The sequence below is a fragment of the Tursiops truncatus genome, chromosome 3 (assembly GCF_011762595.2).
Source record: "Tursiops truncatus isolate mTurTru1 chromosome 3, mTurTru1.mat.Y, whole genome shotgun sequence".
NCBI lineage: Eukaryota > Metazoa > Chordata > Mammalia > Artiodactyla > Delphinidae > Tursiops > Tursiops truncatus.
In genome coordinates, this window is record NC_047036.1 from 24732030 (window position 1) to 24750951 (window position 18922).

The following is an 18922-nucleotide window of genomic DNA, read 5'->3' on the forward strand; positions in this document are numbered from 1 at the left end:
TAAGCAATAAAGAAGTGTAGGTTACTTTTTGAAGTGTGTGGAGGAAAAAGTGGGGAAAAGATTGAAGAGAGAAGCTAATTAAACTAAATTACATTTACTTTTAAGCGACAATATTAATAAACCAAGAATTTTTTGTAGGAAAAAGTTCCTGGATTTTAAACCCATGTTTTCCAATGCCTAGCTGTGTGACTCTCAGCTTGTTACATAACCACTGCTTAATTGTTTTTAGAGTGGGAAGAATAATATCCCCTCTCGGGTTGTTGTGAAGAATACTTGAGATAAAGTAAGTAAAATATTTGACACAGTTAATGACTCTAGTATGAACACAGGGGTAGATGGAATATCAAGGAAGTTAATGAAGATGATGAAGATGAAGTATTTTGGCCTTTACACTTTCACAGCCTACAAGATTCACTTAATATGACATAAAGTTTAGTTCTGTTTTTTATCCCTGTTTGTTGACACCCCTTCTTAACCTACTCCATTTCCACTGACCTATGGGAGGTTCCTTGAACATAACAAGACCATTTTACGTCAATACATCTTTAGTAGGTCTCAATATCTATTTCTTAGATGAACAAATAATCTAATAAAATATGTTAGATAATCTATACCTGAGATACTCTGTCTGTGCCTGAATATTTTGGGGTTTTTTGTTTATATTATCTAAAATTAAGTTTTTCACTAATTCCCTATAGTGCCGCAATTGTTCTAATTGTATTTTCTTGTTGTTCTTATAAGTCCCCCAAATAAAAATCTTCTCACTCTTTGTTACAGAAAGAATACTTGGTCCCCACAGGTCAACACACATTTTATTCAGCATCTGGCCCTGAAAAAAGCATATTAGTTTATTTTTAAGTTATTGAAATTCTATTCAGACCAATTTGGACCACAGAAAATAATGTTACATTATACAACTGATGAAGGGGATGATAAACCTAACACCAGGGAGGGTGGTGTTGCCGCTGTGACTCAATATTAACCAGAAATGGGGACTTGAATTCTGTCATGACCTCAGCATTCAGACATCATTCTCTTGACTAACAGAGAAGCTTTCTTCTCATGGAGTGATAGGATTTCCAACAGGTTCAGAAGTTGATATTTTAAAACTTTTGCCTCCTATTTGGCAAAAAAATCAAGGAAAAGATGATGTAATCAGTCATACCCAGTGTCACTATCATGTAAGAACAGAGGGTTATTCAGGACTCATATGGTTAGAGCTGGGAAGAAAGCGATTGTCAGAATATGGGAAAAATGAGGGATAAATTGGGCAGGTGTGTGTTGACCAGAAAACAAATAACATCCATTACAACAACAGACATATATGCATGCATTATTTCCTCTAATGTTAGCCCATGAAATTATTGATACAAAGTATATTAGTTAACCAAGGGGGAAAGGGCGGGGGTGGGATGAATTGGGAGATTGGGATTGACATATATACACTACTGGTACTATGTATAAAATAAAACTAATGAGAACCTACTGTATAGCACAGGGAACTCTTCTCAATGCTCTGTGGCGACCTAAATGGGAAGGAAATTCCAAAAAGAGGGGCTATATGTATATATATAGCTGTTTCACTTTGTTGTACAGTAGAAACTAACATAGTATTGTAAAGCCACTATACTCCAATAAAAATTTTTTTAAAAAATAAAAAATAAAAAACTAGGATTAAGCAAACATGTAGGAAATTATATGCAATGCCATTGGTGTATATGTGCTGATGCATGGATTGAGTTCATTTGAAACAATGACTATAATGATGATGCAATTCTAATAGTATCTAGTAGTTAGTTGTGCCTACTTGTATATGCTAACATTCTCTCTCACAGAGCTTATCTTTGCTCTCATATCAAACACGCACATATACACATTCACTAAGAATAACACTATCTTTTCAAAAATCCTGTGTTCTCTATTGCAGCTAGTTACCTAGGGTATTTATTTGGGCCCTCAGTATCTATAGTTACATCTTAAACTCAAGAAAAAGCAACCACATTAACCACTGCATGCAATAAATGCAAGTTTAATCTAAGTTTGTTAAAGTCAGTCTTACTAGGTATAGTAAGATAAAACCTTTTTGATTTTGTCAAGCAAGAATTTAAAACATGTATATATATATACTCATATTACACAATGTTTTTAATATTTCGCTTTAGATATTTCAGTAGTTGGAGAGTTTTCATAGTACATTTGCACTTCTTTCCTCTGCTTCCAATTATGAGCTCTAGATTGTTTCTTTCAGGGAATGAAAAATCCTTCCCAGCACTTTGCTTTTTGCCCCTCTGTTTTATGACACATCCCATCTTGCTAAAAGACCAAATCCATATTTAAATATGATAAAATTAAATACTAATTTGATAAAATATATTTATCAGGGAAAGAAAGTGATAGCCTTTATTTGAATTCAAATTGATGGAGACAATTCAAGTTTTATCTGGCATAAGAGAACAGAGTTTGCAAATAATAAGTTGGAGGAGAATCTCCAAAGCATACTGGTGTGTGCCAACTTAAATAATTAGTGAAATCACTATTTGTGTGCTACATATATGGTATTTTTTACTCTGCACATTACTGTTGCAGAGATCAAATCCAGAAAGCTTTTCTTCCAGGGACTTTCAGATCCACCGTCTTGATTGAGCTACAGGGAAATTTTACCTTCAGTTGAGAGTCAGAAGTGATGTTGGTAAAAGTGAATCATTATCTTTGAGGAAAAAACAAAATTAACAATCTCCTCATGGAAAAGTCAGACTTACTAATAAGCACAAAACACTAGTCAGAGCAAATTTTTTTTCTATTTTTAATCATAGGATGTGGCATAATCTTGTTATAAGTCCACAGTGTTTTATCTTTGCTTGGGTCCACTCAGGATGGGAGGGATCAGTAATGAGGTAACTCTGGGGAACTAGACACACTGTACTATGACTTACCTAGACTTTCTTGGGGGAACAAAGAGTGTGCAGCATTTCCAACTAAGCAAAACTGGAGGTTTTATGGAGCTCTACAAGGTAACCAAGATGGACCAGATATCTATCAAGTCCTGCCTGCAATATCTCCTTGCAGCTGGATCATATCAAGAATGTTTTCAAGCTGGAAACACAGCTGCCAGCTATCAAATTAATTTCAGTATTTCTTCAGTTTAAAGAAATCGGTTTTTTCATAATTCTTGTGACTTGACAGAAATAAGTATGAAACATTCTTTTTATACCAGCCTGTCCCTTTTAATCATTAGTTACATGGATTTTAAAATATTATAGTTTTTTCTATTTTTCCCACTTATTTCTTTACTTACATGTTGTATATACCCCCCTACTTGCAGTTTACAAAGTTTTATTAAAATACTTAATCACACAAACACATCTCCTTCCTGCATTTGCCTTAATAACTTGGTCTTTTTAGCCAGGACATGGACTGTTTTTCAGAACGTTATTTGGAAATAACTCAGAAAAAAAAAGATAAAGATTAAAAATATTTTTGTGCCTCCTATATTTACACCATACATATAATTTTAGCACTCTTTTCTTCCATGACAACTTATGACATGAGCCAATCAATACTAGACTCATCACCTCTTCGCTGTCTACTAAGAACTTTAGAACAACTGTACCACACAATTGTGTATTGATCGATAAATAAATGGCAGATAGTTTGACTGGCAGTTTCCTCATTCTGTAAAGATTATAAAATGGACCCAAAGAATCTATAGGACCATACCTCACTGGAGAGTAGACAGCTAACCCTCTATGGGATACAAACAGAAAGTAGAACAGCAAGACCTAAGATTTCCCTTCCTCAATAATTATATCCATTATAATTTGTAATAGGTAGGATCTTATTTAAATATTAGAAGGATGATATTGGTAACATTGGTTTGAGGAAACCAATACTGAGGAAAGTACGACACAAAAAAAGAACTAAGCAAAATCCTAGGACTAACTCCTGTAACAGCTGGTTCTGAGTTAGGAGAAATGGCGTACACTTTAGACACCCCAAACTGAAAGTGGTATCCAAAAAAATAGACAAGAAAATTTTGACACATTGAGATTTAGGGATAAAAGTTCACGTGAAGAGAATGTAATAAGCCTTCTAGTTTCCAAACACTGCTGCACACCCTCTGCCCCCTAGGTAACATATGGGTGGCTTCCAATACCAAAGAATGGAGTGTGTATGCATAATTCCTATAACTTTCTTAAAGAGATTTTCTCTATGGCAAGGAGGTGGTCGGTATTTATTTATAGGATAGGCGAGTAGTTTTGTTTACTTACAGCATCTTTTAGGAAGATAGAGATACAAATTAAATAACTTGAGAGATGACTGCTCTTTTCTGAAAATCATAACAGACTGTTTCCTAGAGTAGAAATTTTGACTTGGTGGAGATGGGCATGCATTCTCTTCTCTTATGAGAGCTACACTAAGATGATTTCCAAATAGTTGTCAGAAATTCAGTAGTAAATGCCCATATTTGGGAAACTTAAAGACAGAGTCATGTGCCTTGGTTTCACATGTGAGAATGCAACAGCCTCAAAGCTCATGTGTAGATTGTATCATTAACAGATTTTAAATACTCATTACTTACTGTTATAGTTCTTTTATCCTTATTGCAGAATCACTCATCACTTGAGGTTCTCAATCAGGGGTTGGCAAAATACAGCTCACATGTCCAATCCAGCTTCCTACCTGTTTTTGTATATAAAGTACATGAACAAAGAATGTTTTTACATTTTTAAATGGTTAAAAAGAATCAAAAAAAGAATAATCTATTTCCATGTTCATAAAGTTTTATTACAACACAGATATGATCACTCTTTTATGTATTGTCCATGACTGCTCTCATACTTCAGTGGAAAATCTGAGTAATTGAGACAATTTTGCCTCTTGGCCTGCAAAGCCCAAAATACTTGGTGAAAAAGTCTGCTGAGGTCTGTCCTAGATTTTGAACTATTATTCTGTGGCAGAATGTAAACTTTGACATTCCTTGAATTTCATGTAATTTACATCAATAAAATATAACCATGTTCTCTTTTGAATATCAAGTCTTATGGATAGTGAGGTAATATCTCTTGACTTATAGAAAAGTTCTGACTCTTTCTTTAGAAAAAATGCTGGCTAGCTTGCCCCAATTTTTGGAAATGCTGTCATACCTACCATTCAGAATTCAAAAACAAATTACAAAATTCTACTTGAACATTTATGTCAGGTATTCATTTCCATATTTGGAATGCCAATGACTAGGGATATTAATCTCAGGACTTCAAAATTACTTCAGTTAAGACTGAATCCTTGTGAGTGTGTGAGTGTGTATGTGTAAGTTTTTCTTCAAAGTTTAATAACTTTGTACAATTCTAAGATGAAAGAGGAAACAAAATAGTTTCAAAATTGTTTTATGGTAAAATTTGTAAGAAGAATTAAGTGGTAAGGTCACATTAAAATTGTATAACTTATTAATAATAATTAAAGGCTACTCTTAGTTTGCCAGCCTGAACAAAAACTATATGTATCAAAATATACTCAAAAAACATTATCTTAAGTGAAAAAAGGTAAGTTGAGTAAGACTGGTGTATTAATCATCTTTCCCCACATTATGCTTCAATAACAAACAGCCTTAAATCTCAGTGTCACTGCAACAACAAAGTTTATTTCTCATTCATGTCACACATCAGCTGCAGGCCACTTGGCATTCTGCGGAACATGTCCTCTATCCTGAGACCCTGGCTGAAGAAGCAGCCCTTACCTTGATTTATGACTGAGTAAGAACAGAATCATGCAATGTCATTTAAGGTTTCAGCTTGGAGATCGCAGGTCATATAGTCAAGCCTGACTTCAGTGGGCTAGGAAAGTGCAGGGCATCATTGCAAGTTACATGGAGAGTGAAGTGGATGCATAATTCCCTGAAAGGAAACACAGGGGATCATTAGGAATAATCATACAACCTTCCACAATAAATACTGTAGACCATTTAAGACAAACAAAACCAAATATCTTATATCTAGTTATATATGTATTTAGTAAAAAATATAAAAGTGTTGAATACAATATAATCAACTTCAATTTTGGCTGGGAAGTAAGGGATTGGACTAGAGAAGGGCAACAAAGTAAATGTAGTTTTAATAATCATCTAAAACAAATATCTAGTTAAGTTTTATTATTTGTGGCAAGACTTCAAGGGCATTTGTTATATTTTTCTCAAGTTTTAATATTAATAAATAATATAGTGAGAAAATATGACTATGGAAAAAACAAAATCAATTAATATTTTCTTTTAGTTGTACATAGTCTCCTACTAAACCAATTACTGTATTTACCAATTTCACTTCTATATTTTTTCAAATTAAAAAAACATAATTTGCACTATGTAAAAAATAATTTATATTACTCCATAATTAAGACCAACTAAATGCTGTGCGGGGAAACTTAAAATCTTCTAGAATAAAATTACTTGCCTGAATAGAAGGGTCTCTGACGGCTTTATCTTACCATTTTGTCTGAGAGTAGCTTAAAATTTTCAAGAATTAAATGAAAAGAAAATGTTTAATAGAAGGTATTGTTTGTGATTAGTGTGGAGGATTTCACCACTTTTACTTTGTATTCTCTTTCCATATGATTTTATCCACTATGCCATTTCTCTTAACTGGCCATAAAGAGAGCTTGAGTGGACTTTTCCATATTACCTTGAAATATGTGTAAATAAAGTAGTGATGTCCTACCTATGCTGAGTATGCATTTTTTTCTAATAGACAATTTAAAATTAATGATAAAAACTTGAAGGTTATTATCAGCCATACTATCAGCTGAATATTTAAAATATGCTGTACATTCTATAATCATCTTTCAAAGCAGTGTATTCTTCAAAGTTCCTTGAGAAAACTGATTATTCTAGGAGCAAGAATAAATATGTTTTTCAAGATCTTGGAAGGAAATTATTCCTTCAGTGACTAAGTCTGGAAAGGGCAGTACGTGGCACTCTCTTCTGCAAAACATTAAATTTCGGCTTCACGAGGTAGCTTAACAATAGGTGCCAGTGTGAATGGGGGCTGGACTGTAAAGGCAGAAATTCCTTATACAGGGCCAGAGTTTTACTCAATTTTGCACCAGCCATTACATTTCCAAATCCTAAAGCTTTCATATGTGGTTTTAAAACTAATGGGGATTAAGAGGTTTTGTTTTTACTGCTGTCAACTGGTATATCAGATTTTTTACTCCTAATCCATCCCATGGGGAAATTAACTACTCTATTTCCCTTTATAAGAGCTGGTCTCTCAGGAAGACCTGATCCACGACTTCCACGACACAGCCTGAGGGAATCTAGGCCCAGTCTTACCTCTTCCAACATTTCACTCACGCCTGCCACCTATGCCTTATTTCACTCAGACTCAATCCCTTTTGACCCTATTTGAGCTTGACCTCGAGTTTTTGCATTTGTTCTTGCTCTCTCCTTTGCCATTGTACTGGCACTCATCATAACAAGTGGCATTTTAAAGGCACACAGTACAGTATAAATATTTGGGGAATGAATGTATAGATGACTCTTCACCTGAGTTTACTACTCTCTCAATCAATGATGAGAAAACTGTTCAGTGCATGATTACAGATCCTTATTTCACCTATAACTAAATCTTGTTTGGAAATTAGATTGTTTGAGTATTGTCTAATTTCAGATTGTTTTCAGTGTTCTAAACATTTTATAAATAAATCATCTTAAGGTTTTTAAAAGCATCAATCAATAAACTATACAAATTTAAGAAAATCATTGCCTTTCTGAAACAAATATTTAGGAGAAGATTTCCAAAGAATAATTTCCAAAGTTGTCTTATGTTTGATTTATATGTAACGTGCAGGATTTTTACCTGTACTCAGCAGAAGGATAAGGAAAAGTACATCTATTCCATCTTCCTTGAATGAAAGTACCCACATACTGAGTTTTGAGGCTGTGCATGGAATAGTTTTCTTTCTGTATGAAAGAGTTCCTTTTGAAACATAACAAAAATTTAATTTGATCACATTTTAAGATTTGTTTTCCTACTTATTTTGGCACAGGATTAAAATTATATTTAGAAATTTTATCTATGTATTCCTGCATTGGACAACTGAAACTAAAGTCTGCAGTTTATATGCAGTATTGTCTTAAGAGAGGCCTCTTTGGAACATGAATACTTTCCTTCCAGATTTTATAATAAGAGTTTCATTTGTAACATTTCAGCTTAAAAACAATAGAAAACCTTCTCAAAACCCTAACCCTAATATTTTGTAAACTCTGAATTTATTGCATGTTTCTGAAGTTTTGTGGATAACTTATTTAGCAGAGGCATATAGCAGAGTAATTTTTGAAGCATAGAAGCTATATCAAGGAACATTATAATATACATAACCAATATCTTCTTAATTTAAAAGAAATAAGAAATTTAAGAGCAAGTTGTGCTGAGAAACGTAAATTTGCCTAGAGTCTTAGGAATAAAAAATTAAATGACCATCCTAAAATTATTCTTTAGGCTATATTCCCAACTAATTATGTGGTTGATAAAGTGGTTCATTATAAAAATAAAATATATAGTATGTCATTCAGAGTTACTAAATATTCACTGGAATCTAATTCAATAAACAAGAAAATGAAATTAGGAAAATAATTTTCAATGAGAGAGGGTGTGAATGCATGCATAATTAGATGATATATTGATAAATCAAATATGTGCTTCTCCATAATGAATGGCAAACTGCCTCCAATTACTTTGTGTATTATGTTGTCAAAATTTTCGTAATTAGTATGGTGTAAATTACTGTTTTTCTGTTATGTCAGAATGGTTTTCTGAAAAATAAAGCATTCACTAATCAGCTTTTTTCTTTCATTGTTCACCAGTCAATTTGAGTAAATAATCACCACTCATTTGATATTTAGTAAAAACTAAACAAATGTGCTGTTGTTTTATACACTATAACTTTAAAAATATCAGTACAAAAGGAAAATATACCTCTAAACAGTTTGTCTATGTTTCCACTGATTAGTTCTGAACTTTGGTGGCATCTATTGGGTAGAACATGTGCTATTAACTACATAATAAATTTTACTCTAGCTTACATAAACACCTCATTTTGCTTGAAAGAGCACATTTTTATTTTTCATTGTTTCCTAAATGTATTTTGCCTTGATAAATAATTTAATGACATAAATAATCCTAAAACATAGAAATATTATCTATATATAATATAGACTACCTAATTATGTTTAAAAGCCAAAAATATACCTAGGACTTATTTCAAAATGAGCATGTCTAAGAATTGTGTTGTGAAAAATGAAATGAGTTGCTAAAATAATGAATCATAGTAAAAGAATTAACCTTATTACTTTAAAATTAATGAAAAATTTTAGATTTAGCTATTTCTTATTTTCATATACAAAGAACCTTGATGAAAAATAATATTCTATACCATTTTATATAACAATGTGTTATTATTACCTTGGCCAAAAGTTATAGAATACAAGAATCTAGTAATATTAATCCATTATTGTATAGAGGACATTAGTATCAAGAACCATAGGAATACATAGAAATTTGAAAAAACCTTCACAAATATATAATAAAACAAAGAAATATGTATGGTAAATTACAGAAATAATTATTTCTTTATAAATTATTGGAATATTATAAACTTTAGCTATAGTTATTAATATTGAAAAATGAGTATTTGAGAGTGGAACACGAGATTAATGTTGAAATCCTCTTCTATAGAGCAGTTCACTATTGCCTTTAATTAATTTAAAAAATACTGTCTATATTTTTTAGCATAAGCAAAGCCAATGGAAAAACAAACATAGCCCTGAATTTCAAAGGAAAGTCTTTTTAAAGAGTTGAACAGGGTTCTCCAAAAATTCATGTCCACCTAGATTATCAAATATGACCTTATTTGGAAACAGGACATTGCCGTTAAGTTAATATGAGCTCATATTGGATTAGGGTATGACTGGTGTCCTTACAGGAAGACCATGTGAAGACCATGTGAAGGTTATCTCTGCTAAAGAGTCTTCCATCTTACTTGTTATGGGCTGAATTGTGTTCTCCCAAAATTCATATGTTGAAGTCCTAACTTTCAGTATCTTATAATGTGACTATATTTGTGGATAAGGTCTTTAAAGAGGTAGTTAAGTTAAAATGTGGTTGTATATGTCAGTCCCAATCCAATATTACTGGTGTCTTCATAAGAGGAGATTAGTACACAGACATTGCACAGAGGGAAGACCACTTGAAGACACAAGAAGAGTAGCATCTACAAGCCAAGAAGAGAGGCCTTAGAAGAAACCAACCTTTCTAATACCTTAATCTTGAAATTTTAGCTTCCAGAATTGTTAGAAAATAAACTTATTTTATGTAAGCCACTGGGTATGCAGTATTTTGTTATGGCAACCTCACCATAAATATTTATTTCTGTATGGAATCCTCAATTCCTATTTTATTCAATGGGATTTAACCCATTACTACCATTATTTACTTTGATGCTTAAATTGTACCCATTTAGCCAGGGAGGTTCCCCTTTAAAGGAGTTTTTCTGCATTTTGACATAATGAGACTGTTCTTTGAACTTTCTTTTTCTTTCCAACAAACTTTTTTTTTCTTTCCGACACAACAAGATATTCCAGATTCATTTCTACTGCAGTCCTGGAATTAGACGTTTCTACAAGGAATAATGGTTGAGTTTAGCAGAGGATGGTAAGTAGAAATATAGATTTGAATGTTCAGTATAATCATTGGTTCTAGGAGTTCTCAGTAGGCATAGCCAGGGAATTTAAGCACATTACACATATAACATAATCATAATTATAATCATAATTATTTCTAAATCTATTTGTTTATGTATGTTAAAAAGTGAATTTGTATAGAATGGAAGGGAAGAGGAGGACATACAGGAAAGGAATATGGTACAGGAAGAGGAGGAGAGAAGGTGAAATAGAAATGAGAGAACAACTGCTTGAATATTTTAATTTGTATTATATTAAAGAGAAATAAGCCTCATGGAGATGACAGGCACATGTCTGAGTATTTTCTATTCTCGTGTTACAAAATAAGAAAAGTGGCCTGGATAATGCTCGATTTAAATTCTGATGTGGCCATATAAGAGATGTGCTGGCTCCCTCCTGCTGCAAACACCAGCAGATTCCACTGTTCCCCACCCCATTATTAACACCTTGTTCCCAGTTTAGATCTAATAAGTGGGAAGTCTCTAGTTTTTCTATGATTTTATTATGTAATCCAAGGAAGGCTTTTTTCTGGGATAGTAAAAGGTTTATTTTACTTTTCTAAACTTTATTGAGGAATAATTAAAGGCCAATAAACTGCACCCATTTAAGTCGTACAATTCATTGAGTTTGACAGATATATTAACTCTTGAAATCACTGTAAAACTCGTGACAAACTCACAACCTCCAAAACAAACCCTATGTCTTTCCTTTTCCTTCTATTTTCTGTGTGCTCTAACTACTTGAACTATCTATCAATACAACTATGCCTAGGCTGTCCTGTCCTTTGTACATTCAGGGTTTCTGTATGTTCCTGATAACAAAGGCTCAGTATCATTCCTAATTGAAACCAGCAACTGAAGTACCTTCAACAGTATTACTGAAGGATATACCCTGTGTTTATTAGAAATATGTTATTACTACCTTGACAGAAATAAGAAGACATAAGCCTTTATTTCTTCATAAAAATCTGGGATATACTTTTTCTCTAGAGCAGAGATTATATGTGCATGGGAACGTGCACCCCCCCACACACACAGATACGTGTACACACACACGTTCACTCACATAAACACATAAACATTATAGGGAATTTACTGTAAAAATGTGCAGAGCTGGTTCATCATTCATTACATTGATTTAATTCACTAGAAATTGTAGTTATTCAAAACTCTATTCCTCATTTTACCTCTAAAATTATAATTTCCTTTCCAAGAATAATTAAATTGCATTTGCAATGTCTAATGAGAAAAGCCATGAGGGCCTAGATTCAGGGTATGTAAGAAAAAAAATCAATGATTTATCTACATTCCTGAAGACAAAGAATGCAACAGCTTTTTTTCCTATTTATGGCCAGCATCTACTTTATAATCTAGATCAAATAACCTATTTACCCGTTGGACTATAAATTTTTAAAATTTCTGCTTTGAGGAACAGGCCCTGCAGAGGCTAAAGCAGCTTAAATGGCATAGGCTCCTCTCTGCCAATTTCTAAGGAATCAGTGAGAGCTATCCTTCTTAAGCCTGATGTCTCTGACACTTACCTGTTCTAATAATCATTAAACGAGTGTTTACTGGGGGCCTACTCTGTTAAAGAAATGATAAGAATAATAAAATATTAATACTGATCCCAAAGTGATCACAGTTTAATAGAGAGAATTGAAAATACAGTCCTTAGATTCATGTGAAGATACCAATACGCGGAAGTAAACAATGCTAAATGCTGAAGGAAAAACAAGTAATATTAAAAACTTAGACATGTCCATGGGGAACTTTTCATAGTCTGTGTTTTTTATTTATCATGCTTTTTGTTGCCGCTGTTCCCTGTCTCTGTGTTCAGGTCTCCCATTAGATTAACTACTTTTCTTTATTCTATTTTTTCCTTCTCTTGCTTGGCACTTACACTGTGGTAGAGAGAGCTGTTGGTTTTGTGATAACTGTTCTTCTCCTCCTTAGTAATGTACCCTCTGATTTTTAGAAGGGTAAATAGTCACCCAAAGACCATGACAAGGCAGGTCTGTGTCGCTGAGTCATTTGACTAAAGTCTTGCCAGAGTGAAGCCAAAGCATCTTGCATCAGCTTCATTAAAAGACAACTGGCAAATATCCTATGCCCCCATCCCTTTTTTTTCCCCTTTTCTAATTCTTGCTGGATGTAATACTGGTGGATATTTGGGACTAGAACCAACACCTTAAACCATGAGGTGAACTGGGAATGCTGGATAGCAGGTGGTGGCAAAAAAGGAAACTAGCTCCCTGGGGAAGCCGTAGAGCAGAGCCATCCCAACAGCCTGAACTGTCTAACTGTGGGCTTCCACGTGAGAAAAATAAATATCGCCCTTGTTTAAGCCATTGCAGTTTTGAATTTCTTTTACTCTCAGCCAAACTTAATCATGCTAATACACTTCTAAGCCTATTATCCTCTCAAGGCAAGTACCTCATCAAAATTTTACTTTCTTCTACCCCTCCATACTGTCCACATTTTGCTTCTAGATTAGTATAAAAATGTATTCTCTTAAATGCTTATTTGTACAAAAATGAGTTCATTAATTTATTTGCTTCAGATTGCCTTTTGTATTTGTTTTCTTCCTTTTGGATTCGTTTATTCATGCTCAATGGAATACATTTTCCAGAGTCTTTCAGGGATAGTCTGCTGTAGATGTATTTGCTAAATATATTACTTAGAATTTTATTAACCATTCAAATTGTGCAGTGCAAAACAACTGTCTGACAATGGAATTTATAAAATCAAAATTTTTCTTCAATACTTTTTTAGAAGATGCTCTCTGTTCTTTAAACCCAAATACTGATGATACTAATTCTAACGTCAACCTTATTCTTACTGCTCTGTAGGTAATTTATGTCTTTACTCTGCCAGCTTTTAGGATTTTCTCCCTGTCTTTAAAAAAATTATCAGAATGTTTTGAAATGTGTAGTTTTACCTTTAACGTAATTGGTGCTCAATGGGGTCTTTTAATCTCATGATCCCATCTTCTTTCATTGTGTGAAACTCTCAGCTTTCATGTCTTCAATAACTGCATCACTCTCTTTACCTTTATTTTCCAAAACTCTGCCAGAGAGAAGTTAGCACCTCTGTAACTATTCTTCACCTCTCTTTCCTTTTCCTATTTACTTTCCATTTTATCCCAGTGTGTTGTGTTCCGGGAAAATTCTCCCCTCTAATTTTTCACATCATTAATTTTTGTTCAGCTCTATGCATTCTACTACTTAACCCAACTATTGATATTTTAAAACTTCAGTAATTATATTTTTCATAAGATCTTCAATAAATTCTTCTCTTAAGTGCCAATTCTTTTCTTTGTTGACGTGATACCACAATTTAAATCTCTGAACAAATTCATTGAACTTATTTTCAATATCCGTTTTTCCTTGGGCCTAGCAATTCGTTGCCTCTGATGGTCCTGGCACACACCTCATTGATTTGGTAGGTATTGACCGAGAGCTCATTTTTGCAGTTGAGAATACCTGATAGCATGTGGGCCGTCATTGCTTGTGGTTTCCACCTTGGTGAACAGGAATGAATACTCCTGGTTCTTGTGTTCAGCTCCGTGACAGTAAGCAATGGATAAGACGTATGATAGGATCAATTTCAAAAACTATTCTTTGGCCTTAGTTTCTCACAGCAATTTTAACCATCCAAGGACACTGTTCTGCTCACGAAACTCTGGAAAAAAATAAAAACACTTAGATTTATTGACTATTTGTACCTTAAGTTCACACAGTCATCCTCTCAATCAAATATATCTTTTTGCATATTTATACAGGGATACTGTTGGGTAGCTTTCAGAATACTTTCAGTGAGACCTCACAGAAATTCATGGATTGGCCTGTGTGGAGAGCGATTCTATTTTGAAAAAGGGATAGTTAAATTTTATTAATTACTTTTCTTTGACAATGAAGCTACTGGACAAAATCTAATGTTTTTTCAAAAACTCACATAAAAAAACTTCGGCAAACTAAAAAAAATGTGTTAACCACCTAACCAATATTTCCCAAAGTATATCAAGCTCCTACCACATTAGTACATTAACACCCTAACTGATTTACCGTCAGGATATTTCAAAACAAAGATGAAATATAAAGATTATCCACTAATATAAATAGCTGTTCTTAGTTTGGGGAGAAAACTATGGATACTAAGTATTTTTTATCACTATAAACACTGGCCTTCATTTCTCTGAAATGTGTTCATAAGGAGATATAATTACTGCCACATACCTTTACAGTAATATTACAGTTTATAAATAGTCCTACCTTCCTCATAGCACACAGGTAGACTTGAAACTTTATCTGTGATCATCTAGAGTCCTCCTTGCATGTCCTTTCTGGTAAGACAGAAATAATGAACTTCATTTTTTAAATGGTTATGTATAAATTCACATAAAGTAAAATGCACATTCTTAATATATAGTTTGATAAGCTTTGACAAATATACAAATCAATGCAACCAGCACCCTGATTAAGAAATACATTTCCTGTACCCCCAAAAAGTTCTTTCATAATTGTTTTATTGTCAGTAGGCCACACCCCAACACAGTTAATCACTGTTCCGACTGCCAGCATCATAACTAGTTTTATCTGTCAGAGAACTTCATATAATTGAATAATAGACAGTGTGTCTTTCTGTGCCTGGCTCTTCTACTCAACATAATGAGTTGAGATTAATTCATATTTTGCATGTGACAGTAACTGATTCCTTTTTATTGCAGAATGGTATTCCACATTTTTTATCCATTTATGTATTGATGAATGTTTGTTCTTTTTTTTTCCCCAATTCTGGCTGTTTCAAATATGCCCACAAAAATTCACATAGAAGCCTCCATGCAGACATATTTTCCTTTCTCTTGGGTAAATATATAGAATTTCAGAATCAAATGGTAAGTGTATATAACTTTATAAAAATCTGTCAAACTGTTTTCCAAAATGACTGTTTCATGTATACTTCCATCAGCTTAATAATATTAAGCGTCATTTCATGGGCTTATGTTCCATTTGGAACCTCTTCCTTTGTAAGTTATCTATTCAAATATTTTGCCTATATTTTAACTGTTCAGGTGGAGTTTTTTTCATTCTTACTATTGAACTGTATGAATTCTATACTGATTCTGGTTTGAGTCCTTGGTCAGATATATATATAATATATTATGATATTTTCTGCCAGTCTGTCGCTTACTTTTTCATATTTGTAACATTGCCTGTTTTTTTAAGATATATATATTTTAAAACTAACGTTGAACTTATAGTTTTATTTTTTCTTTGCCTATCCCAGAGTCTCAAAGCTTTGCTCCTTTGTTTTCTTGTAAATTTTTAGTTTTACTTTTATATATAGGTCTACTCTCTATCTCAAATTAATGTTTTTCTCTGTGGTGTGAGGAGGGGTTAACATTTCCCTTGTTTTAATACGGATTTTTAAAATTTTCCCACATCATATGCTATAAAAATTATCATTTACTTTTTGAGTTAATTGATCCCTCCATGAAACTTATTCCATTGATCTGTTTATCTATGTATGATTTCTACATTTTCTTGCTTACTATAGCTCTATGGTAAGTTTTGAAATAAGATTAGTATAAGTTTCCCTATTATTATTTTGCTAAGATTGTTTTGGCCCCAAATCCGCTTATTTTTTTTAGTTGTTTTTTTGTGGTTCTTTAATATCGTTTAAGGTACATAATCATGTCTCTTTTGAATAAAGACTGTTTTACTTGCTCATTATTTCTTTTTCCTGCCTTAGACATTGGCTAGGGTCTCTAGCACACTTTTGACAGAAGTCTGGATAATGGATATCTCCATCTGCTTCTGGATCTTAGGAGAATAATGTACAATATTTCACCATTAGGTATAATGTTAGCTGTAGGTTTTCCATAGATGGCCTGTAGATGATAAATTGAGATCCTTTAAACATCAGTGTGCTGAAAGTTCTTATCATGAACTAGTGTTGACTTCTGTAAAATACAGTTTTCTACAACCATCAATATTTTTTTCTGGTAACATCTTTGATTATATTGTTTGATTTCTGAACATTAAAAATAAACCCTGTCTTTCTAAGATACACTCCTTAGTCATATGACATATATATTTCATATGATCGTATTTCATATGTCTTGATTTTTATACTTCTGGATTATATATATTTATGTATATATATATACTTCTGGATTTAAATTGCTAATATTTTATTGAGAGTTTTTTCATCAGGTTAATGAGAAATATTAGTCTGTAGATTAGTCTGTTCCTCTCTCATAGTATACATTGTCAGGTTTTGGTATCAGAGATGTGCTAGCCTTATAAAATAATTTGATAGGTATTTTTTTCCTTTATATTTAAGAAGAGTTTACATTATATAGGCATTATTTTTTCTTTAAGAGTTTGCTAGAATCAACTAGTGAAGTAAATTTTTCCTGGGATATTTTTGTGAAAAGGTTTTTGATAATACATTTGATTTCCTTAAAAAGTATATGGCTATTCAAATATACTAATTATCCCATCCAAGCTTTGTCAAGTTGTGCCTTTCAAGAAATTAGTCTATTTTATCTAAATTATTGAATTCACTGTCATTAGCTGTACATAATATTCTCTTATTATGATGACAACATCTGAAGACTCCACAATGATGTTCTCTCTATAATCCCTGATATTGAACACTGGTGTTATCTATTTTATTGGTTAACATAAGTAAAGATTTGTTAATTTTCTTAATTCCACAAGTCCACTTTTTAACTTGTTTACTCTATTGTTTTTATTTTTCAATTTAATTGATTTCCTCCCTTTTAAAATAAAGGTTTTCTTTTATTTTGTTGAGTTTAATTGGTCTTCTTTTCTAACTTCTTTAGGTATAATCGCAGAACATTAATTTTTAGACACTTCTTTTCTAAAATAAGTATTTAAAGACATACGTGTAAGGATTGCTTTTGCTATAGTCCACAAATTTGGACATGCTCTCTGTTCATTTTTGTATAGTTAAAAATATTTTCTTTTTCCCTTTGTGGTTTCTTCTTACACACATGGTATACTTAGAAATATTTTTCTTAATTTCCAAGTGTTTGATTATTTTGAGGCAATGTATTCAGTTCTATTTTAACTTCATTGCAGACAGAAAATGTATCCCATATGACTTGAATCCTTTTAAATTTATTCAGACTGGTTTAAGTCCAGGACTTGGTGGATACTTATAATAAAGTTTGTCACTCTTCTCTAACTCAGTGGGACTTGAACTCCACAGCCCACTGAAGTGAGCAGGGGCTGAAATTTCTGGTCAGCTCTTTGAGATTTGCAGTGGTTCTCTTCCCCTTTGATTCTTTGAAGACTGGCGTGTTAATGAACAATTCTTGGAGGAGTCACAGCTTTGAAAGGAGTTTAAATACAAGTGTGGAGACTGTCCCTCTGTGCTCTTCCATTTCTGGATTATGTCTCCTCAACTTCTCTCCAGTTTGGTGTTCCCAAACGCCACCCTCTGACTCCTTACTCCTAACAGACTGCACATTGCTGCTTGATTTCTAGCCACCTTGTACCACAGAAACTGCGCGGTGCTCTCAGAGCAAAAGTTTTATAAACATAAATCTTATCTAGTGTGATACCCTTCTTTCAAGGGTCTAATTCCATTCTGACGGCTTTTAATCTGTCGTTCATTCTAATAAAAGCCTCAGCAAGGCTTTCAGTATTGTTCATGATAATTTGGAGTTTACGATGGTTATGTGAGGTAAGATTGGTGTGATAGATGCTACTCTTGCTTTTACAGAAACCAAAACTCCCAAACTGAAAGTATCTTCTATCTGGCTAAAATAATAATGGTTTTGCAAGTTTTGAGTAAGTATAATCTTCATTCTTATTATAAAATGCATTTAAACATACTTGAAGATGGTTTGACCTTCCCAGTTCTTACAGGTTTTCTTTTATATCACTCCTCTAATGTGTAGGCTAAAGAGTGCTCTAAAATATGTTTTTTTTTCCTGATCATCGTGTTTAGTAAGCATGTAATATCCATATAGAAATATTGGTATAACTGGGGAAAAATTTTATCAAGCAAATCATATGAATTAAATACCCCATGGATATGTAAGGATATAAAATCTGTTTAAAGTCTCTAAGTTGACATAGAACAGTTCTTGTAATAGATGACTGAGAAATGACAGTGTTTTGACAAACCAACTTGCAGGTCAGGAGCAACATTTTGTATT

At 33.0% G+C, this 18922-nt stretch overlaps 1 long non-coding RNA gene across 1 annotated transcript in view; it reads left to right on the forward strand.

Annotated features, from left to right (window-relative positions):
* Positions 1–18922, forward strand: part of LOC141278176 (uncharacterized) — a 54167-nt gene that overhangs the window by 3629 nt on the left and 31616 nt on the right. Inside the window, exon 2 of the long non-coding RNA XR_012330517.1 lies at positions 10622–10700. This is a non-coding gene — a long non-coding RNA (uncharacterized lncRNA). The remainder of the gene's footprint in view (positions 1–10621; positions 10701–18922) is intronic.